This window comes from Eschrichtius robustus, chromosome 15, assembly GCF_028021215.1.
Source record: "Eschrichtius robustus isolate mEscRob2 chromosome 15, mEscRob2.pri, whole genome shotgun sequence".
NCBI lineage: Eukaryota > Metazoa > Chordata > Mammalia > Artiodactyla > Eschrichtiidae > Eschrichtius > Eschrichtius robustus.
The window spans coordinates 91980457-92002920 of record NC_090838.1 but is presented as its reverse complement, the minus strand read 5'-3'; positions in this window follow the sequence as shown (position 1 = coordinate 92002920).

Here is a 22464-nt window from a genome sequence, read left to right as displayed (position 1 = left end):
AGTATAGAGGAGAGAGGTTACAGTAGTTGGAAAGTTCAAGGCACAGAGCAGAGTCCTGGAGAAGCAACAGTTGCTCAGAGAGTGCTGGAGACATGAAGAGAGTTCCTCTCAAGCCTTCAGCTGAGTACTAGTCAGTGACAGGTATAAGAAAACGATTAAATCCGGGCAAAAAACACTCAAAAATGGAGCCGGTAAAACAATCCCAGAAGATTACACAGGCCTCAGAATAGCTCATGTTACCATAAGCTGGAATAGATAAACCTTCTAGTACACAAGGCGTTGGGTACTCAGTAGGGTATTGCCTCAGTAGTGGGGTAAAATAGTCCTAGAGAAATGGCTTTTCTGGTACCCTCTAATAAAGCTTACAAGAAAGCCTCAAAACAGTGAAACACCACCACTTTGGAAAAGAGTTCGATTTTTTCCTAAAAAGGTGAACTTAAACATTTCGTATGACACAGGTACACTACTCCTAGGTAAAAGCCTATGCCCACACAAAATAGTGTACACAAATGTTCATAACTGCTTTATTTGTAATAGCCCAAAATGGAAACCAAAATATCCAATAAATGGATAAACAGATTATGGTATATCCATAAGATGGAATACTCCTCAGCAATGTAAAGGAATGAAAGACATTCTATTGATACACAAGAAGATGAGTGAATCTCAAAGTTGAAGCTGAAAGAAGCCAGACAAAACAGAATACATCTTGTATGATTCCATTCATATAAAACTAACGAATGTGATACAACTGGATGGAAAGCACATCAGTGGTTGCCTGGGGCCAGGGGTGAAAGATGGGGAGTAAGTAAGGATAGATTACAAATGTCACAAGGAAACTTGTGAAGATAGTGGGTATGTTATATTAATCATGGTGAGGTTTTCATGGGTGTGTACCTATGTCAAAACTCATCAAACTGTACACTTTAAATCGGTGCAATTAATCGTATGTCAATTGCACCTCAATAAAGCTGGTAAAAAATAACTACGGGTGATTCCATACAATGGTTTCTGGGCCAATTACCCCAAACCCCAGAGATAAAAGGTTTTCCCTCCCTGAAGTCAAGAGCCCTCCTTCCCTTGGCCTCCCAGAATGACTGACAGGGGAAATTTGATTTGCTTCAAGGAAAACTCTGCCCTCACCTACAGAGCTGTGCTCTGTTCCTTTGTCCCTCAAAAGAAAATCAAACAATAATTCAACATCAGAATATTTTGTAATATCTTGGTTATTCATTCTTAAGACCCCATGTGAGGCATCAAAAAGACCAGAATAGTCTGGATTCAGCACAATACTTTCGTATCTCTCTTCTTCCATCCAAAGCTTCAAAAAAGTTGTATTACTTTAACTAGAGTGACCTACTTACACATTTAATCTAAATCCACAAATATAGAGTCAACTCATCTAAGACTACACACTTCAATATTTCAACGTTAAGTCATCCTTTGTTATAACTATTAATTGTCTCAAATTAAAAATTTTTAGAAGTATGATGTTGCTGTTGGATTTTATAGCATTTCACTCAAAATATTTTAAAGCTTTTTTGCTAATCTGGGAGCAGCTCTCTTAGTGTGTTCGTTTTTGTCAGAAAGCACCTTGTTGGATATTCCTAACTGGATATTTGCTTACGTATTATAATTGCTGCAGGAAACAAATTCCCTTTTGACTGCCTGGAATCCAACCACCTTCCAGACTCAGAGAATAGTCCGCAGTGGGAAGCAGGGGCAGGAATATTCTCGCCCCACGCCCTGGAAGGTAAAATCCTGGGGCATCTCTGTATTCCTGCTTAGGACTTTTAATCTCGGGCTTAGCATGCTTTTATTGTGCGGCATCTAGTGGCTTGGATATTCTGCCATGAAAAAGGAGGTGTTACCAGCGGCAGCATCTGAGGCAGGCTTTTCCTGCTCCATGACCTTGACTGAGCCTCCTCTGTTCCTTCTGTCTATTATGTTAGTAGGTGAATGTCATGTCTTTCCTTCTACGTACTTCCAATAAACTACCATTCTGTTTCAGTTAACCCCGGTTTCTTTTGCACGTAATCAAGAATCCTGAATGATACATACATGTACGTGTTCACATACATGTTCATATAGAAATGCAGACAATGGATCTCTTGTGGGTCCTGGTAGGGACCCGCTCTACATTCTCAGTGATCTGCGGCAATGGAAAGAAGACGGGGCTGAGAGTCAGGCAACCTCAGATTCCTTGTCGTAGCATAATATTGCTCAGTAATATTGACAATATACACTTACCATTATTACTGCTGTTGCTTTTAGTACCTTAGATGTGAGACAACTGTGAGCCCTTGCGGGTGTACTCCTGAAACAGGAGTGAGTGAGAAGGGACTGAGTGAGAAAACACGTATTCCAGGGAATAAGAAAGAGTGAGGATGCCAGGATCAACTGAATGAATACTGACTAATTCCTGAACATAAAGCAAACGAAGCAGTCCTGAGCCATACGTATGATTCACACTCTAGTCAGAACCATGGACAATCAGTGAGCTCATGGAGGCCTCCTAGATAGTTCTACACGATGATTATTATCCACCGTAGACTATAAATTTGTTGTTTGAAATCCTTGCAAACTAATTTTCTTGACTATATATAGATATATTGAACATATATAGAATATATATACACACACATATGTATCTATTTATCTATCAATCTATCTATCTACAGAAAATAACAAGGGACACCCCTCATGTTAAGAAATAGGGTGCTTCTTGGAAGTTAGTGTAAATGACAACCTATGGAAGATATAACCATTAGGAAAAGACTCTATTTGGAAGGAGAACTGTTGATCTCTCCCACTAAGGCTATAAGTTCAGGTCTTTGTATATTGTATTTTTTGGAAACAAATATTTATCTAATTTGGTTGTCATTCATGAATAAACAATAGGAGGAAAAATATAGCTCTCCGTTTATGCTTGAAATAAGGTCATTTTCAAAATCATTAACCAAGAGTAAAAATATTTAAACAGTCTCAGTGGTTTAGGAGAATGTAAACCTCGTATACTTATGTTACTAAGGGCAGAATTATAATAAGCTTCCTCATGTGCTTTTTCCTCCTTTCCTGTTTTATGGATATGATATTAGTATTTAGGCATAATAATTATTTTATTAGAATGATGGCTATTTTTTAAAAAAATAATCAGCTTTGGTTACGATTTTGCTGCTCCTTTAAAAATCTAACTATGCTCTATTAAACAGCTTTGAGAACCAAAAAGCTGTTCTCTAGCCTGCTGAGTAAATATGAATTTCACAGTTAAATACATAAAATAATGATTACATCCAATGGTCACGAGGGACATGTTTTTAGGAGTATACTAATTGAACTACATCCTTCAGACAACATGTTTCTACACTTACTACCAATGAACCATATCTGATTGGTCATTAAGTAATTAGGAATGCTAATGTAAATAAAGTGCCATTCAAATGGGGCTTCAGAACTATGCACAGAGCAATCAAATAAAACAACCAAGAAAAAAGTACTTAAGACCAGAAGAGAGAGATGGTTCCATCTGTCATTTATGTTAAATAGATCCCATATTTTTAAACAGGATTATTTTTAAACTTTTACTGACAATATAAAAAAATTGAGAAAAAATGGCTTAGCTCGTGAGCCTACATTTTTTTGATGCCTATTGTAATTTATATTTATGTGTGTGTGTGCGTGTGTGTGTGTATCTAGGTCCTATAAAGTAGCAAAGAAGAGAGGTCCAAGACTATACAAAGTCATGAAGATGGTGAGACAGAAATGGAAAAATAAATGACACAGGACCAGAAAGAGAGAGGAATATCGACTAAAAGCTAAAAGTGAGGAAATGAAGCAACTGGAATAAAAATAAATGAGGAGAAATGGCACAGTGCTTGAAGTTATTAATGAAACCACATAATAACGGGTTGGAATGAGAAATCCCCAGGATGCTATATTCCTTAAATCTGGAGTATGTGTCAAGAAAATTTAATGAAAGCATTTACTTAGGTCTTAAGAAATATGACAAATGATTGTAGAACAATGATTTTAGAATGAGTTAATACAGGAAGTCCTTAAATATTGGGAATTTTTCAAAAGGATGATTTGTTTTAAATGCTTGCATTGGTAGTAAAAAACCTACCTGGCATCTGGCAGGCACAAAGTAAGTATTTGTTACATGAATTAATGAATGAGTGAACTAATTATGCACATTTCAATAAAAGACCACCTGTTTTTCTAGAAAGTAAACAAAGTCCCAAATATTTTCCATTTGCTATTTTGTCAGAGTGACAGCCTTTCAGTTATGTTACCACTATTCCTGCTCCATTTGTGGCATCTTTTGCTGAGGTAGAATTTACATTCAGTGACGTGCACAAAGCAAATTAATATAAAGCTGGATAATATTGTGCATAAGTACATATCCATGTATCATCCAGAGAAGCATAGAGCACACTTTATAACACAAGTTTCTCTTCTACCCTTTTTTAGTCAATATTAATCCCTTCAAAGATAACCACTACAGTTCTACAGTACTTTTTCTTGAAAATCTCATAAGTAAAGACATCCACTGTGTGCTTTTCATGTCTGCCTTATTTCAGTGAACACAATGCTTTTAAGATTCACCCATGTTTTTATATATGTCATACATATATATGTGTATGTTGTCATGTATATACAGTTGATCCTTGAACAACACAGGTTTGAACTGTGCGGGTCCACTTATACACAGATTTTTTTCAGTAAATAAATACTACAGTACCACACGATCTGTGGTTGGTTGAATCTGCAGTTGCAGAACCATGGATACAGAGGGCCAATTATAAAGTTATACTCAAATTTTCAACTGTGTGGAAGGTGTGAGCCCTCTATGTTGTTCAAGGGTCAACTGTACATAAAATGTTTACGTTACACAAACAGTGTGTCTATGTCATAGACATACAAGAAGTTGTTCTTTTTTATTGCTGCACAGTATTCCATTGTATGAACACATTAAAATGTGCTTATCCATTCTCCTGTTGAAGGGCATTTAGGTTGTGTCCAGGTCTGGTTATTATGGACATTCTCGTGCAAGTCTTTTTGTGGGCACATCTACACATTTCTCTTGAGGCTGTATCCAGGAGTGGAATTGGTAGGAGGTATAGTAAGATGTGTTTAATGTGTTTAATATTTGAAACTGTCTTTTTTGCAATGTTATTGTAACATTTTACATTCGTACAAAGCAAGCACTCACCTTATACCCATAATAACATTTAAAATTTTATCTACTCTGGGAAGTATCACTCAACAAGTTAGGAATAGAGGGAACTTCCTTACCTTGATAAAGGACATCTATTTAAAACCTGCACTTAATATCATACTTAAGAGTGAAAAGCTGAAAGCTTTCCCACAAGATCAGGAACAAAACAATGTCTCATCATGTTTATTTAACATTTTACTGGAGATCTAATCAAGCAACTAGGCAAGAAAAAGAAATAGAAATTATCCAGATTGGAAAGGAAGGATTAAACTCTCTATTTGCAGATGGCATGATTTTGCCTATAAAATATCCTAAGGAATTCATAAAAAACTATTAGAACTAATAAAGGAGTTAAGCGCAACATGTAAATATCTATTATATACACACACATTAAAATTTAAAATCTGAAAATGAAATTAAGAAAATAATTTTATTTACCAATTGCATCAAAAGCATAAAATACCTAGGAATAAATTTAACCAAAAATGCAAAAGATTTGTATACAGAAAACTACAAAACACAGCTGAAAGGAACTAAAGACCTAAATAAATGGAAAACCATATCTTGTTCATAAGATGAAAGACTTGACATGACTAAGATGGCAATACTGCCCAAATTGGTTTGCAGATTCAATACAATCCCTACAAAATATCAGCTACTTTTTATGTTGAAATTCACAATCTGATTCTAAAGTTCATATGGTAATTCAAGGGATCCAGAATAGCGAAAGAATCTTGAAAGAGAAGATCAGTTCTGGAGATCTTACAGTTCCTGATTTCAAAATTTACAGCGAAGCTACAAGATTGTATGGTTCTAGCATAAAAAGATGTATAAATCAATGGAATAGAATTGAAGAGTCCAGAAAATGCTCTTAAATTTACAGCCAATGATTTTCAATAAGGCTCAACGCAACTCAACGGGAGAAAGAATAATCTTTTCAAAAGTTGACGTTGGGACAATAGAATATACACCTGCAGAAAATGAAGTTAGACTCCTGCCTCAGACCATATTTGTCTAAAATTAAAAATAGAATTAAATTAAAATGATTCAAATATCTAAATGTAACAGCTAAAACTATAAATTCTTAGAAGAAAACATAGGCCTGAATCTTTGAGACCTTAGGTTAGACAATGATTTCTTAGACATGATACTAAATCACAAGCAACAAAATTTTAAAAAGCAGATAAATTGGACTGAATCAAATGAAAATTTGTTTACTTCAAAGTACACTATCAATAACATAAATAAGACACCCCACAGAATGGGCAAAAATACTTGCAAAGCATATATGTCATATAACAATAGCATTCAGAGCTCAAAGCTCAAAAATGAAAAACATGATCAAAGTAAAAAATGGACAAAGTGTTTGTATATACACTTCTCCAAATAAGATATAGAGGTGTCTAATAACCACATGAAAATATGTATGCTAAATATCATTACACGTGAGGAGAATGTAAATCTAAAATAAATCACAATGAAATACTCACATGGATGGTTATAATTTTAAAAAAAGGATAAGAGCAAGCAAGGGCATGGAGCTATTGGACTCCTCATACATTGTTGATAGACATGTAAAATGGTGCATTCACTTTGGAAAACAGTTTGACAGTTGCACAAAAATTTAGAGTTATCTTACCACCCAGTAACTCCACTCTTGTAAACATCCTAGAGAACTGAAAACATGTTCATACAAAAATTTGTACTCAGATATTCATCATTGCACCATAATCCACAACAGCCATCACAACCAGGATCTTGACACTGACAAGATATGACGTTCTACCAACCCTGGTTAGACTCTTCCAGTTTTACTTGTACTCATTTGTGTGTGTCTGTATGTATGCGTGTGTGGGGTGTATTAAGGTTTGTGTATCTGCCAACACAGTCAAGTTGCAAAATAGTTCCATCACCACAAGGATTCCTCACTTTATCCTTTCACAGCCACACCCATCACCTTCCCATCTGCTGGGTCTGGGTAGCTGAGAGACGGAAGATGTCTTCTTCCACTGGGTGGAAAGCACTGAATCACAGGGCCTACTGGTTCTGCTGCTGGAGTGGGGTGGGGATGGGTCAGCGTGCCGGGGTCTCTGGCTGCCATTGCTACTGTCAGGAGGCATGCAGGGAATGAGTTGCCCCATTCTTCTACCTCTACTGGTGTCTTCCTGCCACTGCCATTGGACTTACCCCTACCTCCTCTTTGACCAAAGAGAACAGGCTTTTCTTGTGCATGTATGTGTGTTCATGTGTTTTCCTATTCCTACTGGAACTCTGGGTTGCAGCCCTCTCTGGTTCTCAATCAGGGACATATGAGAGATTAAAAAGAAAACCCACAGAACCCAAGGTGGTGCCATCCTTCAGATTCTGAGCTCTGCTTGCAGGCCACATTCTTTCTACTTTCAGAGTTCTTTTATAAGTGTCTGCTGAACGACTTCCAGGGTATCTAGTTGTAATTAGAGGGAAAGTACAGGGAAAATTGAATCTATGCCATCTCGTCCCTGAACAGAAAGGGGCTCTCTCTGTTTTTATAGTTTTATTAGAACACAACCATGCTCATGCTTATCCTATAAGTGATTGTCTGCAGTTGTACTCATGCTATAATGACAGACTTGAGTATTTGCAAAAAGATCATAAGGCCCACAAAGCCTAAAACATACTATCTAGCCCTTTATCGAAAATATTTGATATCTCCAACTCTAGAAGAAAAATAGGAATATATATTCATGATATAGGGATAGGCAAAGATTTCTTAGACAGGACACAAACACACCAATCATAAAAAAATTATAAATGAAATTTAAGTAAAAGTAAAAATTTGTGCTCATCATAAAACATCTATGAAGAAATTGAAAATGCAAACCATAGACTGGGAGAAAATATTTACAGTTAAGATACCTGAAAAAAGGCTCATATCCAGACTCAAAAAAAAGACATCCCTAAAAATCAGTAATAAAAAGACAATTCTTTAACAATATGGGTACAAGATTTGACCTGCATTTCATAAAATATGCCATTTATTTTTGCTCTGAGCTTACCTTTGGTGTTATGCAAAAGTCAATTCCGAAAGAAGCCAGTGGACTATATACCATAAAGGAAAGTTCTCAGGCATTTTCATAAAATGAGGCATTTTCAACAGCTGGGGGAAAATGAACATAGTTATTATTTTAAACAAAATATTTCACAATTTTACATTTTTACATTTATATTCATTTGCCTAGTTATGCTTAATTATGTTACTGCTATTATAGGAAATTCAAGAAGGATATAAAAAAAAGAGTATTGACGAGAACAAAGAAAAAGGAAGAAAGAATGAGAGAGATGGAGAAAAAGATTCTAAAATTTAGGGAAATATTTTAAAGCTGATGTGTGAAGGAGGCTTTTAGGAAGCATATTTTTACCTCTACCCTCCAAATTCCAACATACCTTTTTTTTCCCCCTAAAAGGAGTGATGTGGGTGAAAAAAAGGAAAGGGGAAATAGTCTTTATTTTATAAGTTAAAAGCCAAAGAGAGGAATACTAAATATTTTGGAAGAGAAAACCATAACAGATTCCATTTTCAAACCGTATTATTAGGAAATCCAAGTTACACATTGACTTTTGTTTTTATAATTTTTGTTGTGATAAATACTCTGTGTGTGTGTGTGATAGTTTCTGCCATCTTCTACATTTTTTCTAACTCTTTTTGTATCATTAGATTCCAGTGCTATTGTGCTTTGTGGTAATTATACATATATATATATATATATATATATATATATATATATATATATATATATATATTTTGATGTATCCTCATTTTCTGTCTGCATGTTTTTTCAGGTTGTCTTTATTCTTTAAAAAATAATATATCCATATTGAGATTCATCTTAAATCCTTTTTTTTATTCTCATGTTCAAGTGAAATGAGTTTTCCTGTGGGTTTTGAAGGTTGGGGTACATGTGGTCAGGACCACTTTCCTAGCCTGAGGCTCTAGGACTCCTATTGTACTGTTATGATTAATTATTAAAAATATGACCTCTACATGCAGCCACCTTTCTAGTACTTTCTGTTTTCTCCACCACAAGTATTGGGGTCTTCTCTGTCCTTTACTGCCAGAGTAGCTGTCCTGACTATTTCACTTTCTACTCCCATGAGTTTCTCCTCAGGGCAGGACACTGTCCTTTCACAGAGAATTTGGAAATGGCTGAGTTTCTAGACAGCCAGCTGCCTGAGGTATTGCCATGGTCCCTCCTTTTTTTTTTTTTTTTTTTTTTAATGAAATTAACTTTATTATAGAAATCATTCTGAGGATTTCTAGGGAAAATAAATACTTACATTTTGACATAAAACAAACTGGATCATATCTAAGACACACTCTACCTTTTAGCTATCAATTTTTTTCTTCCTTGATTTTATACCTTTTTTTGCACATGAACTTCATCTGTTAACAACCTTTGGAAAACCAACAGATATTTCTTACATAAATCTAGTGTATGTTGTTCCAGGTTTAATTATATGCAAAGGAATGATACAAACTTGGAACATCAGTCCGTACACTATGAACAGATGGGTAGAAGAATTCTATATATCTTGATAAAACTCTTAAATTTGTGGCAAAGCTTGTTGATCATGGTTTCCTTTATTTTTAAAACAACTTCATGACCAACAGAGATCAAACATCCATCCAGTCTACGTTGTCCTTTTTCATTACTGGAAAGTCACCAACTGCAAAACCCCATCCTAGTTTTGACTGTGGTCTCAGATCAGCCGGCTGAGTCTTCCGGTCCCAATGAGACATACCTTGGGATGAGAGCTTAGTGGAGAGTCTGTCTTCCCCAGAATTTAAGGTCTCATGAAATCCATCTTCCTTCCTTTGCACAGTGACTATTCTCTTGCAGCTCTTGAATCCATGATTTGGCTCCATGAGCTACTATTCTACAGTTCAGAGCAATAATTGCCTATACTTTTTAAAAAGTTGCTCTATTTTTGTGAAGGGATTGCCTTGAGTTTTAACTCATTTTTTTTCTTTGTTTTCTTTTGTTTGTTGTTGTTGTCATTTGGTTCCCTGACTGGGAAGAGTTTTAATTAATGTTTAAGGGAATGTTTTAAATATTTCTCAATTGAGTATAATGTTAACTACAATTTTTTTTTGAAAGAGTCCTTTTATTAGATTAAGGAAGCTTCCTTCTATCTCTAGTTTGCTGAGGGTTTTTATCATGTTTTCAGATTACACTGAATTATATTTTAGTATCTTTGTGATGACTTTTTTTCTACTTTTATCTATGAATGTAATTCATTTTATAGATTTCTAATAATCCTAATTAATACTTGGCACATTTGATTAGATCATTTCTTTTTTTTTTTTTTAACATCTTTATTGGAGTATAATTGTTTTACAATGGTGTGTTAGTTTCTGCTTTATAACAAAGTGAATCAGCTATACATATACATATGTTTAGATCGATCATTTCTAAGTTCATGAGTAATATTGCTTTAATTCCCTTTACCTGTTTTATCTGGTTTTGGTATCAGGATTGTACTCGACTTATAAAATGAGTTGGTGTATGACTTCTCTTTTAGCATCAAAAAGATAGAAACAATCTCCTCTTTGAATGATTGGTACAATTTGCTTGTAAACTCATCTGAGCCTGGGCTTTTTTTGTGGGAAGATACTTGTCTACTGATGCAAGTGTGTTAATGATTGTAGGACTATGCATGTTTTCCATTTCTTTTTTTAACTTTACATTCACATGTATATTTTGCTAGGAGCATTTCCATTTTATCTAAGTTTTCAAATTCACTGGCATAAAGTTATTGATAATAATTAGTTATTTAATCTCCGCCAAGTTTCCAGTGTGTCTCCTTTCTTACTCCTCCTTATATTGATTCTATAATGGTTGCCACTTATGTCCCATGCATATAGAGGGGATTTCCTGTATTTCACAGAAACCCCTTTGGGAGGCCATGCACAATTTTCAGTTTTGTGATTTGCTAGATGTTTGTAGTAATATATGAAGTAGTTGATGCTATAGCATTGCCATTAGTGACTCAAGTAAGGATTAAAGGGAAAAATTGACAGTCAGACCTTCAACATCCTGCAGCTTCTTGACCCTCGAGGTTAATGTAGATTATCTTCACCTTCACCAACTAACTCACTTTATTTGGGGGCGCTCTTAAATGGGTGCAGCTTTGTTCAACAACTCCTCTTGTCTCAGTCATTCTTTAATCAAAGGCAGTGTGAATATTTTTAAGGTAAGATGAGTTATTAATTTTTAAATGAATCTACATGGTGCATTTTGAATACTGTTTAATGGGTTCATCAAAAGCGTTAGTGGATTTAAAATTACTGAGATGTGACAATTTGAAAGCATATCTAGATATTTTGTATTAATTCTTGTGGAAGTAACTGAGTATAGATTGCATTTGCCTCATCCCTAATCTCAGAGTATAATGATTACCCTATATAATCATATTTCCTGGGAGGGAACTCTGCAAATAAACATTGCATTGTCAGAATTATAGGACTCATTAGTAAAAACTTCCTACTTATCAATTTGCAAGAAATATAAGTTGATTTACTTTCTCATTACCTAGGAAATGTTTTTCATTCTCCTGACTCATCTTTGTTCTTTCCTTTGTGCAAGCAATGAAGTTATAAGTCCTGTGAAGTCATAGACTGCAAATTATAATGCTTCATTGCATAAGCAAGTACAGGAAATGAATTACAAAGAACATAGTCTTTGTTACACAAGCTTCAATAATCCCTAATTTTGAAAGGAAAATAGCCAATCGGTTGTTTAAGGTCCTATGAACAAAGTAAGATAACATGCATGTGAATTGTCATTGACTAAGTTTTTATTTTAGTGGAAGGAAGAACTATGCAAAGAATGTGAGGGGAGTCAGCTTTTTAATAAGTTATATAGAATATGTATTCACTTCTTTTTAAATCTCTAGGAAAAGCTGGTCTTCAAACTATAAGGAAGATTTCTGTATGCATGGGAAATGATAAAATGCAGTTTTCTAAGTGAAAGATTAAAAAATGACACCAAGATAATTAAAATTTTTTTAAGTATTGTACAGGCCTCCTTATCAAGAAGATTATGGACATGTAGGTGATATTTACATACAGATGGACCTTTATGCCCATGTGATATATCTGTAATAGTTACCTGGAGAACACTGTGGTTCAACTGCCAGGTAGTTCCTAGGTAGGGAAACAAGTAAGAGAGATGTTTTTTTTTCTGTATTTGCATGTGTGAATTAGTTCTCTCTTTTGACTGATTTTATTAATAAATCTATTTTTATTATTTGTAAATTAAAAATTGGGCTTACATACATACCTCCTAGCAAAGAGAAGTAAAAATACTAAAAACCTTTAGTGTCCCATGCTTCTTGGAGAAACGAAGATTCCAGGCCTGGGCAGGACACATATAAATAAGCCGAGAAAATCTAGTTGTGCCCCAAAACATGGAAAGTAATGAACACTGTATCGTGCAAACAAGAAATATATTAGCCTATTTGAAAGGGCTCTACTGGCCAAAGATGGAACAATTTAAATATCAAAAAGAATAATAACTGCAATGAATTTAAAAAATACAAAAACATTCATGAGTTCAAAATGATACCCAAAAAGGAAAAAGACACTCATTGGTCACTTATCATTATTTTAAAAGTGTTAAATAACTGAAACGCTTGATTAAGTATTTATCTTGCTTTTTCTGAAGAAAACATTGCAGGGTAAACAAATAGTAGGTAAAGAAAATTTTTTAACTTAAATTCTAGCTAATACATTCAAAATGAATGATAGAAACTCACCATTTTGCTAATCCTAATACGTAACAAATCTAAGCAGTTATTATCTGCAGATGCCAAAACCATTAGATGAATATTTGTTTGGAAACTTGATAAGGGATGCACCACCTAAATGGATACCTGAATCCATGGACCAATCTTAGCGTCACTAAATGTGGGCCACAAGTTCCCATATTCCCTCTGACATGATGCCATGGAAACTATACAGCACCTCCAATTGTCTCTCTCTCTCTCTCTCTCTCTCTCTCACACACACAAACACATACACACACACACACACACACACACACACACACAGTGAAGTGGAGCCTAACTGTGTCTCAAGATACAAAAAGTACTGGCTGACAACATGGATGGACCTAGAGATTATCATACTAAGTGAAGTAAGTCAGACAGAGAAATACAAATATCATATGATATCGCTTATACGTGGAATCTAAAAGAAATGATACAAAGGAACTTATTTACAAAATGGAAATAGACTCACTGTCATAGAAAACAAACATATGATTACGAAAGGGGAAAGAGGGGATAGACAAATTAGGAGTTTGAGATTAACATATACACACTACTACATATAAAATACATAAATGAAAAGGACCTACTATATAGTAAAGGAAACTACATTAAATATCTTCTAATAACCTATGATGGAAAGGAATCTGAAAAAGAATATATGTATATTCTTTATATATATATAACTGAATCACTTTGTTGTACACCTGAAACTAACACAGCATTGTAAATTAACTATACTTCAATATTTTAAAAGTGCTTTCAAAAAAGTACTAGCTGACAGGAAAGAGAAGGGACATAGAAATAAGGGAAATGACATCACAATAGTGCCATCAGCCAAACAGAGATATTCGACCTTCTGGTTGATAAAGATTCCAGTTTCTTCAATAGGTAAAAAAAGTGCTGAGAAGGAAAACTATTATAATGTAAAGGACACATAAGAGACATATTAGCAAGATGTAGTGTATAGACCTTGTTTTAACCTAGATTCACACTAACGTACCTTAGATAATTTTTTGGTGGCTAATCCAAGAAATTTGAATATCCAATTGTTTTGTGGTCTTAGTTTCTTTAGTTCCTTATTTCTTAAAGATAAATACATAAATGTTTGTACTTAAATAATATGCTCTTTTGTGTTCTGCATTATAAAGTATTGTCTTCTAATAAAGTTTTGCCTTATAAAGTATTTTTTAATTATTGAGAGATAATTTTTTTTAAATATTGAGGCAATCTTCAATAAGTGGTGCTGGGAAAATTGGACAGGTACATGTAAAAGTATGAAATTAGAACACTCCCTGACACCATGCACAAAAATAAACTCAAAATGGATTAAAGACCTAAGTGTAAGGGCAGACACTATCAAACTCTTAGAGGAAAACATAGGCAGAACACTCTATGACATACATCACAGCAAGATTCTTTTTGACCCAGCTCCCAGAGAAATGGAAATAAGAACACAAATAAACAAATGGGACCTAATGAAACTTAAAAGCTTTTGCACAGCAAAGGAAACCATAAACAAGACCAAAAGACAACCCTCAGAATGGGAGAAAATATTTGCAAATGAAGCAACTGACAAAGGATTAATCTCCAAGATTTACAAGCAGCTCATGCAGCTCAATAACAAAAAAACGAACAACCCAATCCAAAAATGGGCAGAAGACCTAAATAGACATTTCTCCAAAGAAGATATACAGATGGCCTACAGACACATGAAAGAATGCTCAACATCATTAATCATTAGAGAAATGCAAATCAAAACTACAATGAGATATCATCTCACACCGGTCAGAATGGCCATCATCAAAAAATCTAGAAACAATAAATGCTGGAGAGGGTGTGGAGGAAAGGGAACACTCTTGCACTGTTGGTGGGAATGTAAATTGATACAGCCACTATGGAGAACAGTATGGAGGTTCCTGAAAAAACTACAAATAGAACTACCATACGACCCAGCAATCCCACTACTGGGCATATACCCTGAGAAAACCATAGGTCAAAAAGAGTCATGTACCAAAACGTTCATTGCAGCTCTATTTACAATAGCCAGGACATGGAAGCAACCTAAATGTCCATCGACAGACGAATGGATAAAGAAGATGTGGCACATATATACAATGGAATATTACTCAGCCATAAAAAGAAATGAAATGGAGGTATTTGTAATGAGGTGGATGGAGTTAGAGTCTGTCATACAGAGTGAAGTAAGTCAGAAAGAGAAAAACAAATACAGTATGCTAACACATATATACGGAATCTAAGGAAAAAAAAAAAAAAAAGGCCATGAAGAACCTAGTGGCAAGACGGGAATAAAGACACAGACCTACTAGAGAATGGACTTGAGGATATGGGGAGGGGGTGGGGTGAGATGTGACAGGGTAAGAGAGTGTCATGGACATATACACACTACCAAATGTAAAATAGATAACTAGTGGGAAGCAGCCGCATAGCACAGGGAGATCAGCTCGGTGCTTTGTGACCACCTAGAGGGGTGGGATGGGGAGGGTGGGAGGGAGGGAGATGCAAGAGGGAAGAGAAATGGGAACATATTGTATATGTATAACTGATTCACTTTGTTATAAAGCAGAAGCTAACACACCATTGTAAGGCAATTATACTTCAATAAAGATGTTTAAAAAATAAAAAAAAAATAAAATAAAATAAAATATTGAGGCAAGAAAGATGAACCTTCAGTTTAAAAAAAAATATGGCTAATGGGTACATGGAGACTCATTATATTCTTCTCATTACTTTGCTGTAATTTCAAAAATATCTTCAAAATAAGCAAAAAAGAATCAGACCCAGGAATTACTTAGGAATAAAATGTTAATTTTCCAAGTATATGAATGTATTAATTATCTATGGCTGTCTAACAAATTACTCTAAAACTTAGTGGCTTAAAACAACAAATATTTATTATCCCCCGCTATTTCTGATGTCGGGAATTTGGAAGTGGCTCAGTATTCATGAAGTGTCAGTGAAAACGTTGGCCAGGGCTTCAGTCTTCCAAAGGCTGCCCGAAGTTGGGGAATCCACTCCCAAGACGCTTCACTCCCCAGCTGCTGTCTGGAGACCGCCCCATCCCCCCCGCCCCATTATTCATTTGTCTTTTCGCAGAGGCCAGAGTCCCTCCCTGGGTGGATCTCCCCATAGGGCTGGTCCTCCAGAGCAAGTAATCCAAATGACAGCAAAAAAGGAAGCTGTATGCCCTTTATCACCTAGTCTCAGACGGGATGTACAATAACTTCTAATCTATCAGTGACACAGACCAGCTGTGACACACATGGAAGAGTAATACTCAAAAGTCAAACCCCAGAAGTCAAGAATCGTTGGGACAATCATAAAAGCTGGCTGCCGTAGTGGGTTTATCTGTATGATTATTATTATTGTTCTTGTTAATGCCAGTTTAATTGAATTTAATCAGAAAATTTAGTTTGCATTGCAACAATTCTCTGAAACTTTTTAGACTCTCTTTGTGACCTAGTCTTCCAACATTTTTAAAACATTTTGTACAGCTTCTCTAAGTACTCCATGTGACTGATACGAAATACATAGTCTCTGTTGATTTCAGGTTTCCCGCTAGACAAATTATCTATTAGATCACACTTTTTAGTTTTGCTTTCCAAGCCTTTTATCCTATCATGTTATTTGCTTCATCTACAAGTTATTGAAAGAGCTGTGTTAAAAACTCCCACGTTGATTGTGAATTTGTCAGTTTATTTTTTAATGTTATTTGCTTTCTATTTTAAAAGCTTAATTTGTTTAGCTTTAAATTTTATTTTTGTGATAAAAGTATTGCTATGGCCAGTTTTCTGTTGGTAAAAATTTGTGTGGCATATATATTTTCATCCTTTTTAGTCTCCTGCAAGTTTATTTTCTTTTCCTATCAAGTATCTCTAATTCCATCAATCACTACTAGTTGTCATATTGTAAAGCAACTGTACCCCAATACAAATTAATTAAAAAAATAAAAGCAGACTATTAACAGACAGTGGCCATTTATATCCTTTGCAAATGATGTCATATATAAAGGTCTTTTCCTTAATAAGGCAAACTGTTTTCAATATTATAAGAGTTATCTGAAATTGAGCCCATAACCTGAGACTACACCATTATGTGTTTCTATGTGTTTACGAATAAGGTAGTAAATATGAAGTGATCCAATACTATTTTTGGAAACTTATAGGAGCCGTTTGTGAGAGATAAATTATAACGTATATTGATTTTAAAAAAAGATCTAAATCCTTTAAAAGGCAAGTGATAGTCAGACCTGCTCAAATACTAGGTAATCAGCACTAATTATATAGGTAGGAGTTGGTAGATTCAAAACTCAAGTCCACAACTCCTGATTGATCCAGCAGCTTTAATATTGTAGTATCATATTGTACTATATTAATTCTGTCATAAACCTCACCTTTGTTATTGTTGCGATTAAATAATTTATCTTTATCTCTATTTTAAGAACTGAAATTCAGAAGGCAAATCTCAAACAATTCTACAAAAATTGCGAAAATTCTTTAGAAACTGAACACAGTAACTGTAGTTAGAGCCTAACCTTGACAAAACTTTTGTGATCCAAATGACAAATGGAGACCAGAGACTGCCTTGCCCAGATTGTTACAAATAGCAAGCAGATATCTGAAGAAGGAAGTTGGGGATAATGATTTTAAATCAGTTTCCGATGTGAGATTCAGCTGCTGGATCTTTCTTATAAAAATAGATGATTTGCATGGGAAAATGTGTACTGATTATTAAATGGGCAGAAAAATGCATAGGACAGTTTCGTAACAAGAGAGCCTTTAGTATCTTATATTTATATTTTAGATTCAGCCCATAATAGATGAATACATGCTTTTCATAGAACAAATGACATCACAGGTCCCCTGCTGTAGGGCTTACTCAAGACATTCCAATAGAGACATAATCCCTTTTATGCTTCTGAAATTAAAATGAATCATATGCAAAAATAGAGCTAGCCAAAGGTCTATGTAGCCCATTATGATTATTATGCATTGTAGAACTGTACGCTGTGCTCTGCAATAGGTAAATTGTGCTAAATAAAGAAAAGCATTGCTCCTCTGTAGTAATTACGTTTCTACAAAATGCCTACTTACCAGCAAGTGGATGGAGTAAGAGGAAAAGGTTTAGATTCCTATTTAAAAAAAAAGTTTATTTTTGAATAGAAGGCAAAGTTAAAGTCAGTCCCATCCATTAAAACTCAATTCATCCTGGATACTAAAAAAAAAAAAAAAAAAAAAAAGAAAAGAAAAAGCCTAAATAAAGGAAGGAGGCAGATGTTGGCAATCTGAGAAGGCCACAAAGCTGCAACCTTAATAACCAAAATTCAAAATGCAGATGGTAGAAACCTCAACAAAACAGAGGAAACTCTCCAAGACTTGGAGTACTTCTATGCAGATTGGTAGAATGTCCTTATGACAAAGGAAATGTTCTATCACCACTTGAAATACATTTTTAAAATATTTAGAGTACATTTTAATTTTTCTATCAATGCTTGCTAACTCAGCAATACACTAAGGTCACGACAAAATCTGTTAGGAACTTGAGAAGATTTCCAAACTAAGAAAAATCCAGATGGAAACTCACTGACTTCTTTACGTCCTCCCTTTAAAATACATTAATCTTGTTATGGAAACATTACCGGCATGCCTCCTGTCTCCCCATGCTCAATCCCACCTCCTCCCTGTCAGCAGAAATATCCTGGTTTAATAAAATCATGTTCTGCTTAAAAGCCTTGCATGCTTGTCCATTGAGTGGAACGTCAAGGTCATTTCACTTTTCGGAATATAATCCCAAGTTATCCTTTCATCCCTCTTCCTTGCTTCCCTCAAATTCCTCTAAATGAACCTTTTCCTTTGTTATCCACTTTTTTTCCCATGGTCGCTTCTAAGCGCCTCCCACGTGGGGATTTCGGAATTGCTCCAATTATAACGATCCAGCCCATTCCCATTGCCCTAAGAGAGCAAAGACCAACTGGGCACTTGATGTAGGGTCAACATGAGAAAGATCGATGCTGGACAAATAGAAATATATCATTCCAGGTCAGTCACTAACTGACAGTTGTTTTTTGGTTTTTTGGACTTTTTTTTTTTGGTCAATGAGTTAATGAGAACTGTGCTATTTAAAGTTCATTCATTCATTCAAGGGATATTTACTGAGAACCTACTATGTGCAGGGCATTTTTATATCCCGAGGATACAGAGGAAAAATCCCTGCTCTCATACAATGTCTATCCCAGTGAAAAAGATACACAACTAAGACATATAAGCAAAAGTTCACAGTTTTTTAGGGATTATCGCTTAAGGTGAAAAACAAAGTGTAAAGAAATATGAGAAATGTCCAGAGAAGTGACGCATTGAAATGTAAGATAGTGCAGCTTGGGTAGGCCTGGCTGAGGAGGTGATTTTTGGGAAAAGACCTGAAGGAAGTGAGGAGTTTACTCCATGGGTATATGGGCTGTGGAGTTTCCACAAAGGGACAGTGGTGCCCTGCGACAGCAGTGAGCCTGGTGTGTTTCAGAAACAACCAAGATGCTGGAGCAGCCGTGCCAGAGAAAAGTGGGGGAGAGCAGGAGGAACTTAGGGCGTCTGCAATCTGAGAAGCTGGGGACTGAGATAGGCATTTCTGTACGGTTCGTAATTTAGGCCTGTATCTTGGACGTGTACACCTGAGTTTAGACCCACACAGACCGGAGCAGCAAGAAGTGTGCGCTGGAACAGTAAGAGGCACAGTATGATGATCAAGAGGGCCTAGATGAAAAGAGAACAACCGTCAGTCTGAACCAGAAAAGAGACAGTTCCCTGTCACGTATGTAGATTTTCTTCCCTCTTCCTTGAACAGTAACATTTAAGGAAATGTTTGACAGTGAGGATCAGAATTGGATTTTGGTATCTGTAGATGCTCACACACACAAATGCTCTTAAATAACCTTCCCATTCCTGCTCTGACATGTAAAAAGCTTGGAAATTTTACACCAGTCTTTACAGCAAATTTTTAAAAATGAAAGACATGAAAATCAAGGACTTTTCTTGGACCCATCAGAGACCTGGGATAAACAGAAGACCAGTCCAACTCAAGATGCCTGTATATTTTATCTTTTAATAACTGATTAAATTCTAGAGGATACCGCTCATATCAGTGGGCGCTGTGCTCTGTAACTGGGCTCTCTATTCTGTTTAACTGGTCTGCAGGTCCATTCTTTCACCAATACCATGCTGTCTTGATTATTGTAACTTCACAGTAAGTCTCACAGTTGGGCGGTGTGATTCCTTCAACTTTCCTCTCCTTTTCCAAGATGATATTGAATATTATAGGTCTTCGGGCTTTCCATGTAAACTTTTGAACAGGTTAATTAATACATACAAAAGAGCTTGCTGGAATTGTAATTGAGATTTTGCTCAATTTACAGATCAAGTTGGGAAGAACTGTCATTTTAATAATATTGAGTCTTCTAATATCTTTAACATGAAATATTTCTCCATTTATTTAGATTGTCTTTGATTTTTTTCATAACATTTTTTCTCGTTTTCTACATCTAGTTCCTTGACATATTTTGTTAGTTTTATGCCCATGTATTTCACTCTTTTGGCACTATTTTAAGTGATATATCAGTTCCAGGAATTATTTTGTCCATTCTTTAGATATTCTACATAGACAAGTCATCTGTGGAAAAAAACTGGTTTTTTTTTTTTCCTTCCTTCCCAATCTGTATATATTTTCTGCCTTTCACTCATCTAATTACAGCAGTTAGGACTTCCAGTATGATGTGAGGGTTTAGGGAAGAACATCCTTGCCTTATTCCTGATCTTACTGGAAAAATATGTCGTTTCTCAAGGTTAAGAACTGCAAAATATTTTTAGATGTCCTATATCAAGGTCAGTATGTTTCCTTCTATTTCCAGTTTGCTGAAGAGTTGTTTTTTTTGCTTTGTTTTGTTTTGTTTTCAGGAAGGGGCATTGGATTTTGCCAGATGCTCTTTCTGGATTAATTGATATGATCACATGTTCTTTCTTCTTTAATCTGTTGATATGCTGGATTGTACTGATTGATTTTTAATGCTGAAATAGACATTCACATGAAAAAAGTCCCACTAGGTTGTGCTATAAAATTATTTTTATATATTGTTGAATTTGATTTATTAGTATTTGTCAAAGATATTTGCTTCAATGCCCATGGGAGAAATAGGCCTGTAGTTGTCCTTTCTTGTAATGTCTTTATCTAGTTTTGATATTAGAGTGAGGTAGTGATGGCTTCATAGAATCTGTTGGATGGTGTTTGGTGTTCGCTCTGTTTTTTTGTGTGTTTTTGTTGTTGTCTTTTTGGAAGAGATTGTGGGGAATTGGTAAATTCTTTCTAATACGTTTGGTAGAATTCACCAGTGAAACCATTTTGGCCTGGTGCTTTATTTTATGGAAGGGTATTGATTATCAATTCAAAGTATTTAACAGTTATAGGCAATTCAGATTACTTATTTCTCCTGTGGGAATTTTGATAGGAATATTATGTGCCTAGTGTAGACTTTTGTTTACTTGTTTTTTAATCCTGCTTGGTGTTCTTTGTGATTCTTGGATCTGTGGTTTGATGTCTGGTGCTAATTTTGGAGTAAGGAATGAAAATTCTTGGTCAATGTTACTCTAAACATTTCTGCCTCTGTTCTCTCTTTTGTAGCCCTCTGGTATTCCAATTATGTGTAAGTTACATCTTTTGAACTTGCCTCACATTTCTTGGATGTTCCACTCTGCTTTTTCATTGTTTTTTTTTTTTTTTTTCTCTTTGATTATCAGTTTGGAAGTGCCTATCAGCATGTCTTCACGGATTTATTTCTTGGTCAAATCCAGGTTATTGATAAACCCATTAAAGGCATTCTTCATTTCTGTTACCATGTTTTTGATTCTTCATGTTTCCTTTTGATTCTTCCTTATTGTTTCCACCGCTCTGTTTTTATCACCCATCTCTTCTTTCATGTTGTCTACTTTTTCTATTAGAGCCCTTAGTATTTTAGTCACAGTTATTTTAAACTCTCTGATAATTCCAGAATCTGTACACCTTAGTTTGTTTCTTGATGCTGCCTTTGTCTTTTCAGATTGAGTTTCTTCTTGTCCTATCATTTCTGTAAGTCTTTTCCTGAAATCTGAATACGGTGTTTCAAGCATTAGGGACTGTGGTACATACCCACGGTATGTGGATCTGTGTCACCCTGGCTAGGAGGTCAGTTGTGCTTAATGTCTACCAGAACCTTCACATTCTTCTAGCATCCTTGTTCCCCCTGTCTTTCAACGTCCCCCAAAATCTTTTCCTTAGACAGAGTCCATGTCTTGCAGCTCTTTGAGCCCTGCATGCAGCAGTAAGGTGTTGGAGAGGGGAGATGTCTACCAAGGAAGGATGAAATTTTTCAGCACGTTCTGTCTCTAGTCTCTGTCCTT